Below are 20,951 nucleotides of genomic sequence, written 5' to 3' on the forward strand. Positions count from 1 at the left end.
CGTAAATTCATTTCAGCACACTGCCATGGCTTGGTAACAGGTTCCATGCACTGCACTGAGATGATTCAGTCTGGAATTTTGGGTCTTCCATTCCTTTGCATTAAGTGAGGCTGAGTGCAGCCATGAGCAGGGTAGAGCATTCCTGCCCCCTCTTGTCACAGCTCCATTACTACCACACAGCATTTGTATTTGCAAAGGGAATTTCTCCACCAAGTGATATTTTCTCAGTTTTACCCCAGAAGCACTGACTGTTCAGCTCTCTGAGTATTCTCAGGGGTACACCTCTCCCTAAAATATCCAATGTGTAATTGTAGGATTGCAGGTGTCCCTTCCTTGTCAAGTGCGAAAGACTTCTATTCCCCAGATACAGGTATAGATCACGCTGTTCTTTATATTTAGCCTTTTTTTTTTTTTTTTTATAAATTTGAATTCATAATATCATGCATTACAAGAATGATCTGAGAGATATGGGTGCAATAAAAACACCTCCAATTTTACTTTTACCTCTTGTGCATACTTTCCACTGTGTTCCACTGTGCTTAGCATGTGACATTTTCAGTACATTTCCCTTTGCAGCAGGAAATACCCTCTGTTCATTGACCAAAAGAGAAGGATACAGACTGACAGTATGATTTTCCAAAAAAGCAGGTGGGGCCATGGCGCAAGACCTTAGTCCTTCCCAGGGACAATTCCCAGGCACAGTGGTGCTTGAGCTCTCACAGTGTGCTGGACACTAAGACTCAGCATACCTCCAGTAAAACTGAACCAAAGTTAACCTCACTGCAAACACAGAGCCTGAGAATTGCACTAAAATGATGGATCAAGTATATTCAAAAACTCAGTTCTACATCCATCGTGACTCAAGAAAAGGTTATTATTTATTTATTTGACTTGAAAGGGATCCAAATCAATATATAAAAGCGATGCCCTTTCTTTTGCCTGAGATCATAGAGACAGTAAGGTTGGAAAAGACCTCGAAGATAATCTAGCTCGTTACCACCTTCTCCACTAGACCATGTCCTCAAATTGCACATCTTCATGTTTCTTGAACAATTCCAGGGACAGCAACTCTACCACTTCCCCAGGCAGCCTGTGCCAATGCCTCATCACTGTTTCCGAGAAGAAATTTGTCCTAATATCCAACCTGAGATGTTGCAACAAAATCTATCACCCAGCATAAGGTCAGGATGAGCCTTGTCCTCCATTCCACCCACTGGTACAACACCAGCAACAAGCTCTCACTCAAAAATAGATTCTGCTTCAGAACTCGAAGAAGGAAAAATTCCAATTTTGGAGAGAGAAGTTAAAAAATCATCTCTCAAGAAACTACAGCAGTGTTCAAGATGCTCTACAAACCTATTTTCTGGTGATGACATGAGAGCTTTTAGCACCAAAAAAATATGAAAACAAATTCATAAAAGAATTCAGGATGAAAGTTTGAAAAGGAAAACAGGAAGACTGCATAAAGGATCAGATCCTTAATGATGTGAATTGAATGCTGGGTGGCCTGAGAGGTGGATCTACACTCTCTGTTTTCCCAGTAACTTTATAAGAATTAAAACAGAGCACGCGGTGCTTCCCTTTTGGCTCTGGTGCTCATGACAAGGGCAAATGGCTGCGCAGCGGGCTGGAACACAGTACTGCTGGGAATTCTTCATTTTTTCTTTAAACTTGATCTTTCAGCTGCATGGCTGACCAGCTTATTGCCTCTGCCCAGCACCAAGCATCCTGGGTCTACAAACCAGAGACAAACACTGCCATTGTGTGGTGCATCAAGGAAATGGAGAGGCATTGACAACTATTGGTTTCCAAAGTCAGGGAAAGAAAATGCTTGTCCATCAATTCTGCTTGTTACTGTACATTATACTGTATCTATTACCAACTGCTGACAATGACTTTTTAACATACCCAGTTTGATTAGTTGAAGTAAAACGCAGTAAGAATACTTTTTTATTCTCCTGATGTCTGCTGTGGTATTCTTGTCTTGAAAAAGCACAAGACCTCTTTCCCTTACCACTGCTTTTCTGAGACTCAGTTTTTCATTCTACAATCCATCCATTCCAACATCTCCTAATTCTGTACAGAAATAGAACTTTGTCCTTTCCTTTCCAGCTGCCTTCTTCCTGAACGACAGACCCAACTGATTTATTTCAGCTGACTCTTGCTAACACCCAATCACTCAGGACAAATCTACACCCCACATTCTCTCTGCCCATCCTATCATATCTTTTCACAACATTATGGGCTGTGTAGCACACATCAGTGTGCTTATCCAGCTCTTCTTGCCCCTGAAGAAGTGTGGGACACGACACAAAGGTAAGCCCTACTCTCTTATTCCACATGCAGTGCAATCTGGATATCTCACACTAGTTATATTTCCCTTTTACTCCTCTGGGCAAGTTCTTGAAAGAGGCCAAAGTCTGGTCCTACAGTGCTACAACCAGTGGAAATATATTTTCCTCTTTATTAAAGGAATTACTATTACCACCCAAAAGAAAAATTGTTTTTCCCTGATGAAATTAATTCCCTCCTTTGGTCTCATTAGTATTCAGATTGTGAACAAGTGACTGTTCTAAGGAACACATAGAATTCTTGCACAAACAGAAACTTGTTCTTAATTACAGAGAGAGGAAATGCAGGAAGGAAAGAATCGATATGCCTGATTATATCTCCCCATGCATTAAACTCAAAAGCCCATGACATTTCCTGTATCACACCTTCAGCATCAATCCTCAGGAGCAGAAGTTTGCCCAGAATTAAACATCCATCAGCAACACAGAAAGAAAACAGCAAAGGGGAACATATTCCTTCGTTGAAAGTGAGGATAAGAAATGGCACAGATAAAATGTTCATGTTTCTTTCAAGATTAAAGACTGCAGTCTTAGAGTGAGAAATCACATGAAATCCAATTTGAGAAACTGAAGTGACCTGAGCACTGAGTTAATATGCTACACAAGTACCTCACAACCCTCAGTAAGAGCTATGTCTCACCAGAATCCCCAACCCCAGAGCCAATTAAAATAAAAATTAAAAAAAAAAAAAAAAGGAGCTGAAACATCTTTTGGCCATTACTGATTTCTAAGAGGAAGAGAAGTCACAAAATAAGCCCCAAGCTCTGTGAACATGAGCTATAAGCAAGGGCTACTCCTTAGGTTACTACCTATCAGCAAACAACAAAAAGCAGTTGTGTGCGGACATTTTTTTTCAGTTGTTGTTCCTGAACAAACACCGTCATTAGTTTAAATGATAACCTTTCACTGGAGTTGCTCACTGGATCCCTTACTGGCAATTACTGAGTCATTCCTTGAGCACAGAAGACACAGAGAAATCACTGTCAAAGCATCTGAAGAGAAGGTGAACCTCAGCACTGCTGCAGAGTGCCTACAGCACATTAAGAAATCATTTTCTCTCGAGAGAAAATGCATCCTTCCCCCCCGCCTCCCCCACCTTTATTTATTTACAAGATGCTGGCCAGAAGTCATTACAACATCTTCTAATTGTGCAATACCTGGTGCAAAGGGTTTCTGGTTGGGTACTGCATTGCTATTTTAAGAGTAGATATTACAGTTGTTATACACTGAAATTTAGGTTTGTTTCCTTTTAAAGTCTCTCCCTGATGCTTAGAATTATAATATTTCTATTGGTTTTCTTGCAGATAGATTATTGCATTAAAATATTACACAAAGCTTGCATAGTGATGGAACAAGCAGGCTCAACTACCTGGAGAGATTTGCACTTCCAGCACATTCTCAACAGCTGATATTTTCTAACTTTATCACCTTTGAGATGCTTACATCTAAAGAGTCAAAATAGCATTATTTATCTGCACCCAACACAAGTTTTCCTTCAAAACAAATACAGATCAAAACAAACTTCTCAGTGATTGACAAATGCTGATCTCTCTGTCTCTCTCTTTCTTCTTTGCTCACATTGTAAATACTTGGTACTCTCTCAGGTTAACAAAGTGAAAGAATTTAATTTTCACCTAGTAGCATCCTGCCTGCCAGAGAGAAGAGCTGCATAGTACAGTCTGAGCTCTCACATTGAAAGCAAGTTCTCATGTGATTGTCACGTATATCAGAGAAAAAGAAAAAAAAAAGTAATGGGGGAAACTCCTTTTGCCTAATTAAATTCACTGTACATGTGAATAAATAGTAACGTTGTTCCTAGATCACAAAAAATAACATTGAAGCTACAGAGGGAATAACTTACAGGTGGATTTTTGCATACACTGAGAACAGGAGCATAAGCTGCAGGCCACTGGTTTCTTTCAGTGGGAGCAGAGCACTCCTTTAACCCTTTTGGAAAGCCAGTCCTACTGAAGGTTCCTGCCTCTTGAGAAAGGCAGACCATGCTTCCCAAAGCTATTACTTCTCATCTATTCTGCTGAAATCATATCAGCATAATTTCCATATAAAACAGAACACTTCTCACATATTTCATTGTTCTTATATTTCAGGTTCCCATCAGATACAACCCATATATGTTGTTTTCACTCACAAGGGTTTCAATCAATGAGTGGTGGCTGATCTCAATTGTTTTAAAGGTCTAAAAGGAACAGTTTGCAGACCCATAGTACACATGTTTTAGGGTCATTTATTACCTTAAAATTCAAAGAGAATATATCATAATGGGAGCATGAGCTGTATTGACTGGCTCTGGGATGGTCTAAATTAAGTGGTCACCGGGCACTTTGTAAGATTCCTTATGATGATGTGATGATTTATCAACTCAAAGTGATCACACATGGTGGCCATGTCAGTAAACATTCAGTCTCAGTGCATCAATTTGTCAATAAGCAACCATTTTCCCTTTTAACAAACCCTGTTTTCACTGAAGTCCACAAGTGTATACAAAGTACAGCTATAAGATTTTTCACATTAACAGGTGCTGTGGTCAAGAATATCACTCACAAGCTAAGAAAGAAAATTTTCTGAAGTATTTTGTATGGTACACAGAAATCCCTTGAAGCCCATTAGTTCTCATTCCAACTGTCACATTATGCTTCTGTCAGTGAAACTTTCAATGTCTTTTCTTACAGCTGGCTTTCACCGAGTCTCACTTATCAGGCCATTACTTAATTTGAGGACATGAAACAACCTGATGACAGAAGAGCTGCTTATTTCATTCATTTTTACCAGAAGTTTCTATGCATTACCTCTTTCCACCTTCCCCCCATTGCTTCTTTTCAAGGTAATCGTTTACATTGTGAAAGTCATTGTGTTTGGTAACATTAGGCAGTCAGATGGTGGGATTCAAGAGCAGAAAACAACAATAAATATGTGTAGATGCTAATGACTGAAAAAAAGCCAGTGACAAAAACAGAGAAATTAAATTGGTTTTTGAAAAACAACAACTTTTTCTTATACCATCACTATCCTGTTTCACTGAGCTTGCCCAGATACCTTTTTATTCCCCCTGCTTATTTGTTTTATGCTGCCTTATAAAGTAAACTCTATGTGAAATATGATGCCTAACTGCAAACACTGAAAGGCTCTTAAAACACAGGCATGCTGTCAGAAAATACTTCCCATTAAATTGCCTGTTATTATTTATGAGAAGCATTTAACATCAAGTGATTCTTTTGAGATATATTTCTTTGGAATAGACTAGTTAAAAAAAAAGGAAAAACAGTGGATTTAACGGCTACCTTAGTGTGCTGAGTCATAGTCATATTTTAAAATAGCATCCAGTATTTGATCATTGTGAGAGTGAATACAACAGAAGCATGCAGGCAGTTCCCAACAGCTGTTGCATTTCAGAGAGCACTAGATCCAGTAGCTCCATTCCTAAGTGTTCCAGTTGGTTCTATACTCTGTGACACCTGTTCCCAATCATGAACCAGCATATACTATACAAACAGTAGCAGAGAATTATGCCAATGATTTCTGAAACCATAAAGAAAAAACAGTTCTGCTTGTCATCTATGCAATAATTCCCAGCAAGGAGCATGGTTTCCATTCATCTTCACCCCTTCCAAAAGGGTAGAAAGGCACACAAAGCAAAATGAAGACCACATCTACACCCAGAAAGAAAATCTTGTTTTCACTACACTTTTCCCAATTAGATGTGATTTGACATGTATTTCATGTTCCAAATGCAGAATTGATTTGTTTGTGATGAGGTTACAATTACCTGCGTGACTCATGCAGTATCCATAGGGACTCATTAAACATACAAACTGACTTAATTAGAAATGAAATACACATTCATTTAATACACTCTTTCTCCCACCAGGAAATCTTTCCTAGATGTTTGCAAACAGCAAAGGAAAACAAGACCTTGTCAGCACATGATGATGACTCGGTCAGAACCAAGTTCCATTCTACTACAGTATAGTAGCTCACAGGACTGAGAACAAGGACATCTATTTGATTATTGCTTGTTGAGGTGTTTTGTGGTTTTTTGTTTTGTTTTTTGCTATTGACAGAACAGGAAGGATGAGTTCTCATCTTTCCATTTTCCCTATTTTCTATGAATATGTTTTACCTAATTGATGCTGACACCAACGTCCTCAAGAACATAATAGCAACTCATTCTGATATCTGTGACCAAAACCCATGCTCACAGATCTCCCTGTGCAGGTGTAGCCTCCCTCTTTGTCCCATCACCCCCATGTCTATCTTGGAAGATCAGCCACAGCTTATCTCAAACTGTAAGACTTGCTCCAGGGCACAATAAGAGTCCCAGGGTATTGTGTCATTTCCTGAATTGCAAAAAGATGTCACTATGACTTCCATGCCCTTTATCATCCTTAAAAAAGGAGCGACACTGAACGCACACCAGAGTATATAGGTGAAGGTGAGACAGAGTAAACACACACTTGCTTACAAAACCCACAAGGAGTCAATTTGTACCTCACCCTAAGGAACTTACCCATTCTTAAAAAGTGATACAAAAAGAGTCACAAAACTCACATTTATGCAGGTTCTGAGAAGCAATTTTTAGAGCTGCCTTCTTCTCTTTTCAGCTACCATTCCTCCAGCAAGACTGAAGTCTAGCTCTGAAGCAAATTTCCCCCCAAGGCAGGATTAAATCCTGCTGTGCTGAGGCCAACAGCAATCATGGTTAATGTCCTCCTTCTGGCAATTCAATCACATGCAGGTGGTGAGTTTTGAGGTAGAATACAAAATCTTTTGCAGCGCAATCTGAATGACCTGAGAAAAGTTAGGATTGCATTGAGGTGGTTTTTGTAAAGAAACTCAAGTATTTAATGAAATTGCTCATTAGCTCAGAGAAAATCTGGGGTTTTTTTGCCATGTGGTTCCATCCAAAAAAGTGACAAAATCCTGGAATTTAGGTTGAAAGGGACTTTAATGATCATTTTGCTCCAATCCCTTGCTGTGGGCTAGTTGCTACCTACCAGATCAAGCTGCCCAGGGCCGCATCCAATCTGGCCTCAAATACCTTCAGAGATGCCCCATCTCTCCATGCAACCTGTGCCAAGAGCCATTTGACAACTTCTTGCTGTGTCCTTACCTTTGGAACATGCAATTCTCATACAATGAGAAATAGAAAAACAAGCATCAAATAGACAAAAGCACTGAATGTTGGTTTCTGCAGAGTTCTTAGGCCAACTTGAAGTCCTTCTGCATTTACAGTTGGCACAGTCCTTGCTTCTCCATTGCAGCACTGTAGAACTTTTCAGCTTCATCCGTGTCAAAAATAAATTCTACAGAAGTTCTTGTACTATATGCACAAGATGTACTGTTGTACTTACATATCTACCACTTCTGGTCGCACAAGAACTTTAATTCATTATGAAGAAAATAAAGCAACTATATTTGTTAAGTTTCTTTATTGCACCTGACTACCATCTTTGGCAATCCAAAAGAACTTGGAATCCGGATGTTATTAATAATGGATAAATTTCTGTATGGTGATAAAGATGCTTATCAGGATCTGAAGGCCATTCAATGGAGAGGCCAAAAAATCAAGTTAACAAGGAAACCAGTGCATTTGCAATTCTTCTACAAAGCCAGATGATTTAACTGTCCTGAACCATGAAAAAATGAGCCCTGAATTTGCAAGTCTTAGACATAACTTTTACTTCCAACTCAGAGAAACATCCACTTGTCAGTCCAAACCTCTGTTTCTAACTGGGAAAACTGGAACACTAAGAGCTATGCCTAGAGGCAGGAGACATATGACACTAGAGCAGCAGCCACTTGCATGTACCACTCTTCTTGATGGTGGCAGTGGCTTCTACAGCAAAGGAGAGCTCCTGGGACATATGCAGGCATAGGAAGAATAGCTACTTCGGTGCACAGATTAGTCAGGGTCAGAGCAGTCCAGATACATCATTTTCCAAGAAGAAATAGCATTTTATATTGATTTCATGTGAGTACATAAATGTCAGTATATGTATTGGAGTGTTGAGCTTCTGATACAGTAATTAATAGTCTTAACATTAAGACATTAATTAAAACAACAACAATAAAAGTAAACATGTAGTTCCAAAGGAATATAAACCTGACTCTCCACTTCGGTGAAAGCAAAATCTTTTGAAGAGACGTAATGAAGATTGTTCCAAGACACGAGTAAAAAGGCTTTAGAGAAAGTCAGAGAGCACCTGGATAAAATAATGTGCTATAAACAGCATGTTTACTGTAAGTGAGGGAGCACAGGACAGCACACTGATGACTCACTACAGCTCTAAATGGGAAGCTATAAACAAAGCATCTGGTACCAGGACAGAGCTAGGATGGAGATATTTTTGACTAGCTGATACTTACTCCCTTATCTCCCTAGTTTTCTCTGAGCTTTAGTAAATCCTTCAGTTCTGGAAGAATTCTCACCTATAAACAACCAATATGTTGCCTCAGTTTTCACCTACATACAATTGTTTGGCTGTCGAGCTGACAGTCGCGAGACTTCTCAAGGTCCAGTGATGGAGAACATAGACAAGATATCTCTGGAGAAGGGAGAAAGAGGCCAGCTAAATGTAAGCCTTTGTTAGCACAAAAGAGCACCTCACAATGAGACAAGGCAGAGATGCACCCAAGTGCAAACAGGATTTTCCTTATGTGCAGAGTGCAGTTTCTATTGCTCTGAACAATTTTATTTTGCTGGGGCTCATGTTTGCTCATCCTAAGCCCACCTGCTTCTGAAAGCATGTCAATGGAGAAGATTCAAATTGTCAAAGCTGGTTGATATTACACACACTGCTTCATCAGTTTACCAGGGAGTTGGCAATTTGTTATTGGTACTAGCAAGAGAAAAAAAGCAATTACTGGTATTTGGGATAAAAAAAAAACACAGAGTTGAAACATTGCTGTATACTGAAAATCCAAGGCTCTTGACCTCTTCAAGAAAGCTCCCCCCTCTTCTCTTCCTGACTGCCAAGGAAAATAATCCATCTGTACACTCGAGAACAACACTAGTTGAAGTCTAATGAAGGTCATGGGTGCATAGTAATTTTGGCACCATCACTAAGAGATCTACAATCTGATTTAAAATCTGTCAAAAAAGTTAGTAGGAAGTTTATTATCTGGGGATCTAGGAGCCATCCTTTTCTCTTCTCTGCGTTCTTTTTCCTATAATCAGTTCTCTTTCATTGTTTCTGTCAAAAAATAAATTCACAAAACTGCAATTACAGAATCACCATCCCTGGAGGTGTTCGAGAACCATGGAGGTGTGGTGCTGAGGGATATGGCTAGCGGGCATGGAGGGGATGGACTTGATGGTCTTAGAGGTCTTTTCCAACCTTATTGATTCTATGACTTTAGGTGTAGGAATAGGGAGGGAATATTTTATGGTCATGATTGTGGTATGAAAAAAAAAAACAATGAATGAAAAATTCAAATTGGTAATGAGTAATTGGTAATTCCCTCCTCTTCCTCCTCGCTTCTGACATCCTTAGAGCTCATTTAGCTGTCAGCATGAGGAATCAACAAAATCATCTTAAAACAAATAAAACAGGCTGGATGTGGCTCTGGGCAGCCTGGTGTAGTGGATGGTGACCCTGCACGTAGCAGGAGGGGTGAAGCTAGATGATCATTGTGATCCTTTTCAACCCTGGCCATTTATGATTCTATGATTCAAATCTATCATAAGCAGGTGCTACACAAACTTTCCTCTTATTCCTTATTTCATAATACTCAATGTCTTTGCTCATCCATCTTGCCACCCCTGGCTCTTGCTACCTCTGAATGATGAAGTGTTAATTTTTCATTTAGAGAAGTTAAAATTTTTAATTACATTTTTACTGTGTTTTGTTCAATTGTCTGTATCAACATTTATTGTTATGCACGCTGTAGTTCATAGAAGTCCAATCCTGCAACACCCCAACTGACTTCAGACTTTAAGAGATGTAGTCACTTATGTTAAGGTGATGTGCATCCATTTGTATTTGCACTCTTATACCAAAAAGTGAGAAGATTGGGCATTTTCTACATATCTGGGCAAAATTAAAGCACTTTGGGCATCTCTTATATATATAAATCCAGAACACAATATAGGTGCTCACACACTGGTTTCCCCCTTCCCAAGCCACATCCTCAAGATAATAAAGAAAAATGAAAATAATAATCAAATAAATTCCACCTGTGCTACAGATGTGCATCGTATTTTGCTTGGGATTTTCAATGATGCATTTCTAGGAGTTGATTTGTATTTTCCTTAGGAGTAAAATAATCTCAAAGGAGATGAGAAGGGGGTGGTGAGGACCATTCTGGAGTGCAGTTGGGTTAGAATTCACCCTTGGGAAGAAAGAAGTAGAATTTTGTTTTGCAATGCTGGCACAAGTTAATAAAACAAAATAAAATTCAATGAAAATATTGGCACACTTACATCACCATAAGTATCTCTTTCTTGAAAGTGGAATTTACAAACCTGAAAATAAACAGTAGTAGAAACACTATCTTTCTATATACCTACAGAAAGTGGAGCAAATGCAAGCGAACCCCAAGGATTTGGGGGACAGAAGGAGCTATGGCAAAGTTCCATTGTATTATACCTAGATAGTCAATAATTTACAAAGCTTTTTTTTTTTTAGAAAGAGATGGGAAAAAAAACAACTCTGAAAACGTGCTGTTGCACACATAGAATTTTCTTAAATAACTGACAAAATTGTGTCTACTTATGTCGAAGTTTTATATGTTTCAGTCCAGTGGGATGTGCAAATTAACTGTAGGGTTTTAACTAATTGAGAACACACTAGCTATTTTTGCTTCCACACCTCATAAGCATTAGCATGTCATTTTTTTTCCTGTAGCGTGCTGTGTTATTAGTTCTTTATATGAACTAAGATATTTTTATATCTTAGGTGAAAGATCCAGGTGGCCTGGTTATGCTACTCTAACCTGAAATAAAATAAGAGTGAGAGCAGAAAACTTGCCTTCAGATACCAGCCACCAGCAGCTTTCATGCCCAAAGCAAAATGTGTTACTTTGCTGTGGTTAAAACACCCTTTGTTTCAGCCCCATGTAATTCCTCTCTGGCTCAAGTGCCAACATCAAAAAGTCCCTCCAGGCCAGCACTGAGATATCTTTGAGAGCAGCAATTGAGGAAATGGAAAGCACTAATGTACAAGGCAATATTTTCATTCAAGTCTGTTCTGCAGCAGACTGTGAGCAAATGCTGACTTCACTACATACTCTGATTTTAAAACCTAAATAGGGAGTTATCTTTTGGCAACTTGGATTTAAAGCTTGATGGGTATTTAGAATGAGATTTTGCATGTTTTTAGTTTATCTCTGAATTTAATCACTGTAACCCTGTACTTCTGCCACCTAATTTCTCCAATCCACCAACACCATAAGAAATCTGTCTCATTATGAAAAACAATCAGAAGGTACAGAATCTCCTTCTTACCACTCAAAATAATTTGCTACTTGGAAGCCGGCTTTATTCCAAAGTGGCATAATAAATATCTGATCTTGGAATAGAAACATACATATTTGCTGATTGTTTAACCAAACAGTCAGTTAGTTGGCATTAATTGGCCTTTTGAAGCATTCCACTGATGTGTGCATTAGAATTTGAGATTAACAAACAGTTCCTGGATTACTGGCTGATAATGGGCTGAAATTAATTAAGAGCACAACAGTATCTGAACAAATACGTGTATATATATGTATATATGTAATTACAAAATTAAATGGTTAATGAAGAATTGGGTGTATGGTTTTTTTTCAAGACCATGACTTTACCTATTTGTGCTGGACCAATGCCCGTTCTTGGCAGGATACTGGTGGTGCATTTTCATTCTGAATTTCAGTATCACCGGATAACAATTAGTTCTATGTGAAGTTATGTCATACTACTGAAAGGCATTTCTTTCCATGGTCATTCACCATGAAAACAGACAAAGGGTTTTTGAAGTTTCCAAATAATTCTGTTACAATTTTTAATCTAAGTCCTTTGAAACAAATTTCTCCTTTGCTTTTCACAAGTAATGCAGTATTTGGGTAAATGCACTGCCTTTTTTTTTTTTCTTTTTCTCTTTTTTTTTTTCCCCGTGCATTTTAAAGTAAGTTTGAGTTGAAATTAAGAAATACATATGAAGACTTACTGAAAATTTGGAAGACACAAAAGAGAGAAAAGATTTATTTGAAAGTGCAATAATTACATTTTTTCAGGCAGGCTGATGCTGCAAACCCCTATCTGTTAAAGCACTGAGTTCAGGCCATAGAGATTTCCAACTATATAATTTATCAGATGTCTGTACAGCTCAAAGTACAGGACTACAAAGGCTCCACACCTCAATTGGAGTCACCAATGCAATGCAAGGAGTGAACCCTGACCCTGTAGTGTGAGTACAGGTTCAGAATGCAGTTCATCAGCTCATAAATAATTGAAGGAACGTTTAATTCTATGTGGAATAGTATTAATGACATTCCTTAGAGAAGTACTGCTGCAGATGCTAATATCAGTAAATCAGAGATGCAGCACTCTAAATATTTGGGAGGAAATGAAAAAATAAAGCTGCTGCTTTCAGTACACAGTTTGTTCCACCCTTTGTATAGCTGTGGGTTAAAAGGAGTAGATCCAACACCAGATCACTCCAACCTCCAATCTCCAACAGCACAATGAGCACTAACACAAATACCATAGACTGCAAATGGTTGTGGTGATGTCTCCTTGACATTGCCACATCTCACATCAATAACATCATAAGGTTGAAATGTAGCACCCACAGGCAGAATTCTGATCTGAAACTTAGAGAAGAAATGCTCCTCCTTGGAATGGGCCATGGATGAGAAGAAATACTGCCTGAGCAGAACAAGCTAGTATTTCACTGACAGCTCCCACCATCAATGACACTGTCAGGTGCAATTTAAGTTATGGAAGGTAACTACCTGGATACTAAGAAGTCAGTTCTCCTCGCTACAAAAAATATTCTTAATTTCCACATCAACAAAGATTCTTTCTGTCAGCAAGATGCAATGCTCTGAGGCATATTGGTGCCACTCACCTACAAATGAAGCTTGTGCTCATCTGCCACGTGCCCTATACATGGCTATGGAGCTCCAATGACAATAGAAGCCTCACAGAGCACACATACAAAGTGCAAATTCCCAATCAGACCTCAGGGCAAGACTGTGGTGCTGCTGCATGACAACAGCTACAGTCACCATCATGAACTTCCGAGTGTCACAGGTTGATGTGCACCACCAAGAACAGAGGGAACCCACTGTTATCAGCAATGCAGTATTCAGATTGCTGGCATGCAGAAAGGCTGGCATGCAGCAAGGAGCCAGTGCCCATTAGTTTGTAGAGGAGGAAGCACTGAACACAACAGAGCTTTGGCACTTGGGATGTCCTCAGAATATCAACATCTGCATCTTTCCAGCAGCAGCGCTTTGAGCTGAAGCATAGAAGAAAATTCCAGAGCACAGATCCTATACACAGGTCATGTGCTAGGAAACACCACCTCCCTCAGTGAACTGCCTGAAGGGATCAGACCAGTCAGGGCTCAGGGGTACGCACAGCTCTGACATGTGAGCACAGAGCTCTTGCAGCACTGCTGCAGCAGAATGCAGTCACCCTGTGTATGGAGCTATGTCACCTCTAAGCAGTGTATGCTTGAAGGTGGTCTCTCTCTACAGGGCCTCACAGCTACAAGGAGCCAGGAGCAGAAAATGGGAACCAGCAAAAACTTGCAACAGCCACAGCAGAGGGGATCCAAAAATACTTCTCTCACAGAACTATTCTGCTGCCAATACAAAAAGACAGCAAAAACAATGGTATCTGAAAAACTGCGTGTCAGACATTCAGCATTCATGGCAGTGAAAACTTACAACATATCACCAGCACAGAGCAAACATCATTCCTCATTGCTGCATCTCCCCTGCACCACCCCGCAGCAACACCAGTTATTGTAATGCAAAGCATTTAGCTGTATTTGTAACAAGCACATTGATACTTTCCTGTAGGAAAGACACAAATTTCCTTCCATGAAGCTGAGGCCTCAAATATCCAAAGACACATTGCAGTGCCATGCCTAAATGGAGAAAAGGATCTCTACACTTACTGAGAAAGAGATTCCATGTTCCCAGGCTTAATGCATCATTCAGAATAATAATCACTAAATCTAATAATCAAAACAACATGTTTACAGGCAGGAAATGCACACAAAAATAAGATAGTTCAGCATTAAAAAGGATTTCATGTTGTTGGTAACTCTGGTACAATGTTTCAGGCAAAAAGAAAAATTCTCACTATGTGTTTAATCTGACTCTTTTCTAAGCAGAAAGAGTGGCAAAATGCCCATTTCTCCTTTCTAATTTCTTCTCTTTTTACTTAATTATTTCCTCCTAGTAAAAGATTGGGACAAAGTTAAAAAGGAAAAGTGTCATTTTATGGGGTGTTATTTTTCACTTTTTAAAAGTTCCTTTTCACCTTTAGGTGTTAACTGAGCACTTGGAAGCTAAATGAATAAAATGTTGCAGTGGGAATGAGAATTTAATATTTTTACATTGCCTTTAAGTTTCTGTAAAGGACAGAGCGCAATCTCTGATGAAGTGAGGCCATTAAGGGATCACACCACCATGCCAACAGCTGGATTTACACACAGCATCCATGGGATCTGCCTAACTCTAAAGATTAGCCACCACCAGAAGTCAAACCCAAGACACCTGGCCATAAAAGCGCAAGTGCAAACCTCTTGTAATCCGAATATTTCATCTTTGTCTCCAAATAAATACAACAGCTTAAAAGAAAAGCTTAAAGAACGTGCAACTATCTTTTGGTCTCCAGAGACTAGTGCTGTGAAATTTTTGGAGGAAAGGCTTTGTTTTTGAAGTGGGGAGTTTGTGTGGCCGTAATGTGTCCCTTTGCATCACCAGGTAGTTATGAGCACAGTGTGAAATACAGTGGAATTGGTTAAGGTACATCCTAGGGATAAGCTAGGAGAAGTTACTAAACAGCTCCCTCAAGTTGAGAAGCAAAATAGAAGAGCTGAATACTATGGTGTGAGTGTCACTATGGTGACAGTCATGCATTTGACATGATCACCCAAGGTTGTTGGGTGACAATCAGCAGCCACAGCACAACGATATCCTCTGTATTACTTTCTTTCAAAAAGCACATGTCAGAAAGTGAGTGCTGCACACCAATCACAGAAACCTTAAGATTGGAATAGACCTTTAAGATCATCTAGTGTCCTCACAGCTGTGCTGCATGCTATAACCAATCCTCTAAAACACTGCCAAGACCCCAGGATAACTCGCTGACTGTACCTTACACACACTGATGCCTGCATTCACCCTTTGTTTCTCTCTTGCCTGCCTTCCTTTCTCAGTACATCACTCGACTGTTCCTGGTCTTCACCTTAGCAGGACCACCTCACCCCTTTGGGAGGTTTGGATGCATATTTTCATTAACTTTACAAACTGTCAACACTGTTCTGTGCCGATAAAACCCTTTTGGACTAGTTCTAGCCCAAAAGGAATCCTGTGTACCTGTGCTGCACTGAGCAGATTTTATTTCCGTCAATGAGAGCTGTTTTTCTAATTCCCAACATAAGCCAAGAAAAATATCACCAAGAAGAGGACAGGGTGCAGAGAACAGGGTGCAGAGAAAAGAACAAGGTGACAAAAGTAATGGTTGAACAAACAAAAGCTGCTTGGTGTGTCTCTGTTGTTCAGCTCAGACTATGAGTTACCAGAGCTTCAAACAAAACAATTAAAACCCATCTGAGCAGCATTACAGAATGCTGCTGCCTCACACGATTACATCCGCAGCAAAACTTGGGGATGATGTGCTGCAATGCACTGTTCAGACCAAACACTTCCTTTCCTGAGATAGAAGATAATCCAGGAATGTAATTTGTGAACACCCAGGTGGCTGCCTTCCACACTGTATGTGCCTGAGGGCAAAAGAATCCTTTCATTCCTTTTGCACCCTTGGGTGAATGTTCCAGACACGTTCCATGAGGAGTTCCCCTTCATATAACCACATCACACAAGCAAGAATTTTTCTCTGAAGCCGAACTAAGGTTTTTCATTAAAAGTTACCTAAATGCATTATTCTATCAGTATTTCACATGCATTCTGTGCTCTTTCAATTTCTTCTGACGATATCTGAAAAAGTAAAATGAGTAAATTTGTTACCCATGCATACAGAATTGGCAGACCCCCAGCTGGTGGTTAGAGGTGGGGATATTTGTTGGTTCTGGGTTGTTTTTTTTGTTTGTTTGTTTCCCCTCCCAGTGTTCAGAGTGCAGCCCTTTCATTCTTCCCCAATATTGCCAGTGTGCCTAAACTTCTGGTTTTCAAACACCCACACGTCCTTTCAAAATATACACCAAACAAGAAAGCTGTTCTGTTATTCATATGGAAGACTCCTCCCCAGCTAGTTTTTAATCCTCTATCTTTGACATCTTGCAGCCCCAGAAAAAGGAAGTTGTCTAACATTTTCTGTTTGAATAACATACATGTGTTAGAATGTCAACAGATTCCACAGGAATGGAAAAACAGCTACAGCTCAGAAGAAGCACTTTTTCAAATGCCTCAAAGATGAACCTTTGACTCTATGCTAGAAGAAGATGAACTTTACTGAATCTAGCACGTTTGCAGCTCTCCAAATGCAAAATGCCAGCTGACACAAAAACACCTTTGGACCATGATAACACAGTATGCACTTATTTCTTTGAAAGAACAACTCCTCCCCATAGGAGGACCTGAAAGCTGTCAACTCAACAAGAAATGCAACAGTAGTTCTGAATTTTGTCTTTTTTATCTTCTGAAAATGTCACTGAAATAGCAATAAACAAAGTACATTTTTTCCCCTGAAACTGCAGTTTCTTGAAGAAAAGAAACCAAAACAAAATCAAAGAGCTAAAAATCTACAGTGATCATCACTTTTCCTTTGTTTTGATGTTTTGTTTTGTTTTTTTTTCCAGTAAAAGTAATGCTTTTTATTAGCCAAACTGAGGTGTTAGCTTGAAATTTTTCCCTCCTCTCTGCAAAAGCGTTGATCCAGTGAATTATATTGTTTCTCTGAGTCATACACTCTCAGATCTTTACAGGTATTTGGCACAAATTGTCACAAGCAATACAAAATCTTCTTCACAGTACAAGGCTTCAGCACAATGATTCACATCTCAGTAAATGAGAGCAGTTTCTCATCAAGTCTTCCATGCGAGGCTAAGACTTGAGTGGGGTCAGAATTTGAATCTGGAAAAGACTAACAAACCATATGCATTAATTAGAGTGTAAAGTGGCCAGCTCCAACTTTGAAGCCATTTGATATTTAGCTCACTGCAGTCCGTGTTTGTAAAACCTCCAGCTTCCCATTGCTCAAGAGTTGATCAAGAAAGGTTGGGTAACACAATGTCAGAATTCAGGAAATATCATGATTCTGAAAACATGAAAGACCAAAACTTATCTTGGGTCATTACAACTGAACTTTAGGAAGACAGATGAAAGAAACTGTGCAGAACTTGCTATTCATTCCATGAATACAGTTTGTCAAGCAGTATTGCTTTTTTTCTTTGAAATCACCAAGCATCCTTGTACTCCAGTTATTCAGTTACCCTGAATAAGTTCAAGTCCATTTTGCATGGCTTTCTCCTGACTAAAGGCAAATAACAAAGTTCTTGGCATCACATATTCATTATTTCAACAAACCTTTGTCTTTACCACTACCACTTTCTTAATTTTGACAGTACATTTCTGTATCTCACTTTTATAGCTCTGTAGCCTCAATGTAGGGATATGGAAACTGTTCTTGAGAACAGATAAGAAGGACCTAGGTTCTGTAGATGGGCCCTCAGACCTGTTGGTTTTAATCTTAAATGTTTCAAAGTCCGACATGGAAGATCTCCTTTAACCTTTTTGAACAAACAATTATTGTGTCTATTGACAGAGGAACAACTCAGATATTAAGAAAAAACAAAGCCTTTTTCCACTTCAAATTACAAATAGAATGTATTCAGGAAATAAAATGACAGCCCTCTAGTCTGGTGGGTTATCATATTTGAAGCCAATCTTTCATTCTGAGTCTGAGCACAAAGCTCTTCTGGTAGAAGAACTGATTTAAAAAGAGAACTGCTCTATGTCTTAATAACTACGTGGAAATGATGAAGTTTTCAATGCAAACCGCAGAATACAAGTGAGATACCCTGTGAGATGATGTCCTTCAAGCACTTCAGCTTACAAGCATCCCCTATGGACCAAAGATTTTGCCTCAGTTCAAGTGCAATATTTGATTTCATTTAGGAAAATAAAAATCTGTTTCTTTCCTTCTGTCTTTCCAGTTAGGAGAGGGGATGGGAGAGTTTGATATTGCTGTTCCTATTCAACCTTCAAACAAATTGCAAGTACCAAGCAAGTACCCAAGCGGTGTTTTCAGTGTTCAAATTCAAAGAAAGTTATTTCAAGATAATATCTGCTAGCTCTTTTCAACCCTGCTTATGACATTAAGCTCTTCTTTATATGTTCTTATTTAAATTAGAATCTTTAAATTACAAAAGGAATACTTTCCTTCTATTAAACAGAATGAGCCAACATCCTCAAAGGAGAAAAACAATGGAAAACACTAACAAGACATACCCTGGAAAGTAATTCAAACCAAATCCATTAATAGTTTGTCAGGACATGAAGTTCAGAATCTGTAGTTAGGTACAAAGTAGGAAGAGATGACAAAATTTGTCATCATGTTCTTAGAAATATATGCAGAGCTCCTTTTTGTACCAAAAAGGTTTTGGAAGTATTAACATTTCACAGTATCCCCTCAGGCTTTCCTAGGCGCTCAACTCTACAGATCCACCTGAGAACAAGTTATCTGCAGCACAAGGACACAGCCATGTCTACAAACTTTATCTGAAGCCACAAACTCTCACAAACGCCTGAGTTACCACGCTGAAAGAGATGTGTAAAAAACTTGACAGAAATCTACTGCAAGTGTTTGCTTTTAAAATGTGATTCATCTGACGACATGATTAAAGTAAATAAATGTACTGATGATCCTCATGGGAAAGATTTTTAGGGGAGAATGTAGAGATTCTGGTGATTCGGCTTTGTATACATTTAGAAAACAAAATTTTCACACATCCTACCTAGGAATCCTTGTGAAGAATTGGCTCCCGCCACTGACACCAATAGGAAGAGTCATTTGAAAAATAAACGAGAAGAGAAGAGAAGAGAAGAGAAGAGAAGAGAAGAGAAGAGAAGAGAAGAGAAGAGAAGAGAAGAGAAGAGAAGAGAAGAGAAGAGAAGAGAAGAGAAGAGAAGAGAAGAGAAGAGAAGAGAAGATACATGAGCGTTTCAAAAGGCACTACACAACCAAACTGGGAAAGAGCATTATTTACTGCTTTATCTTAAAATATTTACATTATCATAGAAAAGCAAAGGCCAACAAAAGGAAATCCACTGAAGACATAGCTAAGACTTTCCAAATGCTAGATACGAAAGTTTCAGTAAAAAGTATTTATTCCTGCATTGATGCCTATCACGGTTCACTTTGGTACATATTCTTATTCCTATTCTTCCCTTACATTCCACTTTCTGCAACTCTTTCCAGGACTTTGCACCTACTGCTATTTCCCTATCACAGTGCTATCAAATCACAACACATCGAGATTTTGGCATGAACAGAGAATATCACTCACTATACCTATAAAATAAAGCGCAGCTTCAAAGCAGCTTCCTGGCTTTGGGTGCAAAGTCTGTCCAAGCTGAGTATGGTTGTGCCTAAGAATAAAACACAGATGCACAGACAATTGTCAGCTGTACTTGTGGCACAATATCAGTACAGCAATAAATAAACCAAAAAGGAGCTGAAGATCTCAATAAAGCAGGGTAAAATCTATTTAACACTATTTCTTAGAGGCTTTACGTCATTATTTAATGCTGTGGCTCAAACAAAAAACAAAAATGATAAAGCTCACAGATAAAAGCTTTGTGGTCTTGTGGGATTTGTTGTTGGTTTTTTGGTTTTTTTTTTTCCTTTTTTTTTTTAAAACAAATAAACACAAACCAAACAAGGAAAAGCTGCCTGAAATGTTTCTGTAATTCACATGATTTGGATGTGCTGGCTTCTTTGGACAATGAAACAAGCAAGTCTGTGTTCCATGATGTAATGAGAAGAATACTAAAGCAATGAGATCACTTCCAGGACAGGTTTCAGAGAGAAAATCAGAAAAAAAAATAAACCCTATAAGATCTATTTTTTTTTTTTCTGAAGTATTTTAATTAATTAATTTTAAACAATGATAAAGAAACCAGTCAAAACCAAATATCCTTCAATCTATTTGCAAATAATAACCCCACACCTTCATGCTTTTACACTGACAACATACGGATATGATTCCCCAATAGACAACTCTCCAATTTCTGTTAAAATCACTCCAACCTTTGATGTGGTATACCCTCTGTGATTTCCTTCTAAGTAAAAAAACCACACAGGTAAAATGTTGTGAAAGGTACACAAAATCAGGTAAGAAACACACTGAAGTTCTGAAACTCTGAACAAAGGGTAAAGATCCACAAGGCCACTCGCAATGC

At 38.9% G+C, this 20,951-nt stretch overlaps 1 long non-coding RNA gene across 1 annotated transcript in view; it reads right to left on the bottom strand.

Moving 5' to 3' along the window:
• Positions 1–7,037, bottom strand: part of LOC128080298 (uncharacterized) — a 31,499-nt gene extending 24,462 nt beyond the window's left edge. Inside the window, exon 1 of the long non-coding RNA XR_008206585.1 lies at positions 6,918–7,037. This is a non-coding gene — a long non-coding RNA (uncharacterized LOC128080298). The remainder of the gene's footprint in view (positions 1–6,917) is intronic.
• Positions 7,038–20,951: the final 13,914 nt, after the last annotated feature.

This window comes from Tympanuchus pallidicinctus, unplaced genomic scaffold (genome assembly GCF_026119805.1).
Source record: "Tympanuchus pallidicinctus isolate F22 unplaced genomic scaffold, pur_lepc_1.0 scaffold2, whole genome shotgun sequence".
NCBI lineage: Eukaryota > Metazoa > Chordata > Aves > Galliformes > Phasianidae > Tympanuchus > Tympanuchus pallidicinctus.